The 4,187-nt window shown below is 42.7% G+C and overlaps 1 pseudogene; it reads left to right on the top strand.

Moving 5' to 3' along the window:
* Positions 1-2,440: 2,440 nt before the first annotated feature.
* Positions 2,441-3,504, top strand: LOC103245544 (ribosome biogenesis protein NSA2 homolog pseudogene; annotated as a pseudogene).
* Positions 3,505-4,187: the final 683 nt, after the last annotated feature.

The raw sequence follows: 4,187 nt of genomic DNA, 5'->3' as shown, positions 1-4,187 counted from the left end.
ATGTATACATGTGCCATGTTGGTGTGCTGCACCCATTAACTCGTCATTTACATTAGGTATTTCTCCTAATGCTATCCCTCCCCACTACCTCCTCCCCACAATAGGCCCCAGTGTGTGATACTCCCCTTCCTGTGTTCAAGTGATCTCATTGTTCAATTCCCACCTATGAGTGAGAACATGCGGTATTTGGTTTTCTGTTCTTGTGATAGTTTGCTCAGAATGATGGTTTCCAGCTGCATCCATGTCCCTACAAAGGACACGAACTCATCCTTTTTTATGGCAGCATAGTATTCCATGGTGCATATGTGCCACATTTTCTTAATCCAGTCTGTCACTGATGGACATCTGAGTTGATTTCAAGTCTTTGCTATTGTGAATAGTGCCGCAATAAACATACGTGTGCATGTGTCTTTATAGCAGCATGACTTATAATCCTTTGGATATATCCCCAGTAATGGGATGGCTGGGTCATATGGTATTTCTAGTTCTAGATCCTTAAGGAATCACCACACTGTTTTCCACAATGGTTGAACTAGTTTACAGTCCCACCAACAGTGTAAAAACGTTCCTATCCAGCACCTGTTGTTTGGACAGCACCACATCCTCTCCAGCACCTGTTGTTTCCTGGTTTTTTAATGATTGCCATTCTAACTGGTGTGAGATGGTATGTCATTGTGGTTTTGATTTGCATTTCTCTGATGGCGAGTGATGATGAGCATTTTTTCATGTGTCTGTTGGCTGTATGAATGTCGTCTTTTGAGAAGTGTCTGTTCATATCCTTTGCCCACTTTTTGATGGGGTTGTTTGATTTTTTTTAAAGCTCTCTTCAACTCTAACCAGATCTCCACTGCCTGAACTGAAAGAAGACCTTAGGTTAGACTTTCTAGCCAGAGATAACACTTCCATAAAATAACCAGAAGAACTGGGGCACAAAGAGGCTGTACTCATCTGCTTGGACTGCCATAACAAAGCACAGGGTCAGGGTGTCTTCAACAACACAAATATATTTTCTCACAGTTCCAGAGGCTGGAAAACCAACACCAAGGTGCCAGCGGGATTGGTTTCTAGTGAGACCCCTTTCCCCTGCTTACAGACAGCCACCTTCTCACTGTCTCCTTGTGTGGCCTTTTCTCTGTCTATGCTTGGGGGTTGGGAGAGCTCGGATGTCTCCTTTTAAGAACACTAGTCCTATCTAATTAGGACTACAATCGTATGGCCTCATTTAACCTTAATTTCCTCTTTAAATGCCAGATCTCCAAATACAGTCATATTGGGGGTTAGGGCTTCAACATATGAATGTGGGGGTAGGAGGTGGGGGGCGGGTAGCACACTTCATAACTGAAGTTCTCAATAAATGTTCAGTGAAGATCTAGGTAAATGAATGGATTTGTCTGGACACCCTGAAACTATCAGAGACCTCTGATGGAGCATGAGGTAAAGACAGTGGCTCAGGCAGAGAAATTATAGACCCATGAACTAAGTGACCTAGAACCTACATAAATCAGTAGCGTTCCTTTACGTCGGCAATAACCCACTAGAAAATGCAATAACAATTAAGACTCAGTTCACTGTAGTAACAACAATCACAATATCTCAAATTTTACCTAACAAATAATATATATATAAGACCCCTGTGAAGACAATTTAGAAATGCTATTAAAGCATATTTTAAAAGGAATAGAGGATAGGCATGGTGGCTCACACCTGTAATCCCAGCACTTTGGGAGGCCAAGGCAGGTGGATCAGTTGAGGCCAGGAGTTCGAGACCAGCCTGGCTAACATGGTGAAACCCCATCTCTACTAAAAATCCAAAAAAAACCACCACCACCACCAACAACAACAACAAAAAACACCCAAAAAACTAGCCAGGCTTGTTGGCACATGCTTGTAATCCCAGCTACTTGGGAGGTTGAGGCAGGAGAGATGCTTGAACCCGGGAGGCAGAGGTTGCAGTGAGGCAAAATCAAGCCACTGCACTCCAGCCAGGAAGACAGAGTGAGACTCTGTCTCAAACTAAAAATAAAAATAAGTAATAATAATTTTAAATATCCTTCTAGCCAAGCCAAGCACATCGAAGGGACTGAATTGGCCTGTGAGCCACTAGTTTGTAACTCATGGTGAGTATAATAGGCATGAGGCTTGCTCCTAAACGTAGGGGTGTAGCAGGCAGAAGAATACAAGCAGACCCTCCCCGTACAAGCAGACCCTCCCCGTTCCACACGCTGTTACCTCTCCATCTCTCTACAGGCAGCTTTCCTAAGGTCCTGGACCTTCAGATCCTTGCTGGAGTTGGAGGCAGAAATGTTCTGGATCTACAAAACAGTTAAGGGATATTAAGGAATATTAAGATAGCCACCTCCCAAACTAGGGCATCCTCCTAACATTATCCACGGCTGATTAGTAACACGTGGGAGAGAAATTTGGGTTTATTACTCTATAGCAGTATATAAAGCAATAGCAAAGTTAACACAAAATCACTTTCCTTTCAGGTCTGCACGGGGTCGGCTCATGGGTCTCTAAGACCCGAAAATTGAGAGCGTTTTCGCACCCCCGCTCCTGGCGGCTCTGCGGTCAACATGCCACGGAACAAATATATTGAATTACGCTGCAAACACTATGGATACTGTTTAGATTACCATGAGGAAAAGAGAAAGAAGGAAAGTCGAGAGGCTCATAAATGTTCAAAGAAGGCAAAGAAAATGATTAGTCTGAAGGCTAAGCTTTACCACAAACAGGGCCATGCTGAGAAAATACAAATGAAAAAGACTATCAAGATGCATGAAAAGAAAAACACCAAACAAAACAAAACAAAAAAAGAATGCTGAAAAGATTCCACAGGGAGCAGTACCTGCCTATCTGCTGGACAGAGAGGGACAGTCTCAAGCTAAAGTACTTTCCAACATGATCAAACAGAAACGAAAAGAGAAGGCAGGAAAAGGGGAAGTCCCTCTGCCTAAAGTACGTGCCCAGGAAGAAACAGAAATATTAAAAGTTATTTGAACAGGAAAAAGAAAGAAGGCGGCACCGAAGAGGCTGGTTACTAACGTCTGCTTTGTTGGAGATGGCTTTACAAGAATACCACCTAAGTATGAAAGATTCATCAGGCCAATGGGCTTGCGTTTCAAGAAAGCCCATGTAACACATCGTGGACTGAAAGCCCACCTTTTGCCTACCAATACTTGGTGTAAAGAAGAACTCGTCGTCCCACTGTATACAACTTCAGGTGTTATTACCACAGGTACTGTCACTGAGGTAAATGTGAGCAAATTGGGCCTTGTGATGCAAGGAGGCAAAGTTATTTGGGGAAAATATGCCCAGGTTACCAACAATCCTGAAAATGATGGATGCATAAATGCAGTCTTACTGGTTTGACAGCAATTCCATATATAATTATTGAGGACTACACACCAATTGAAAAAACTGCCATTACTGTGATGTTTCTGAATAATACCAAACAGCCATACACGTCTGCAGTCATCAAGATATTTATTAAATTGTAAACATTAAAATGGAAAAAAATACAAAATCATTATAAATATAATAATCCTTTAGGACTCTAACTTCAAACATTCCTCTTATCTGCAAATATTAGAAAAGATCACTTTCCCTTTAAATGTGCAAAGAGAAAATGTTTCCAGAATAAATCTGAAACCTTTGTAGTCCTTTAGCTGGAAGGATCACCCTACTAAAAGTGCATCAAAGGAACACTAATCAAATAACCAGTGAATGTAAAATTAGAAACCAACATGTGTATTAAAGGAAAGAAACGGAGGGAATGTGCAAGGACTTTTAGCAGACTGGGAGTTTAGATTTCCCCCCTGAAAGCAACTGGCACTGACAACAGAAAGAGACTGGGATTCACTGGAAGAAGAAAAGAGCATTGCAGCTTGGAACAGACCTGAGGCCAAAAGGAGGGCAGAGCATTGGCAAAAGTCAGCCAAGGAGGCTGGAGTGAAGGGAGCAGGGGAAGGAATGACGCCTGATGAAGCAGGAGGGGTGTGGACCTGAGTGATTAGAGCTGTGTAGACTGCAGTTAGCCATCCTAGGGTTTTAAGAGGTGGAGAAGAAGGATCATCATCAGCCTTATGTTGAAGATGATGACACTGGCTATAGCGTGATTCATGGGGTAGGGGGTTCTGAGCCAGTGCAGGGCAACCAGACTTGCAACCACTGCTGTGATCGGGAGA

The sequence above is a fragment of the Chlorocebus sabaeus genome, chromosome 26, assembly GCF_047675955.1.
Source record: "Chlorocebus sabaeus isolate Y175 chromosome 26, mChlSab1.0.hap1, whole genome shotgun sequence".
NCBI classification, from domain to species: domain Eukaryota; kingdom Metazoa; phylum Chordata; class Mammalia; order Primates; family Cercopithecidae; genus Chlorocebus; species Chlorocebus sabaeus.
The sequence above is the reverse complement of the archived record's forward strand: the minus strand, read 5'-3'. Positions and strand labels throughout refer to the sequence as shown.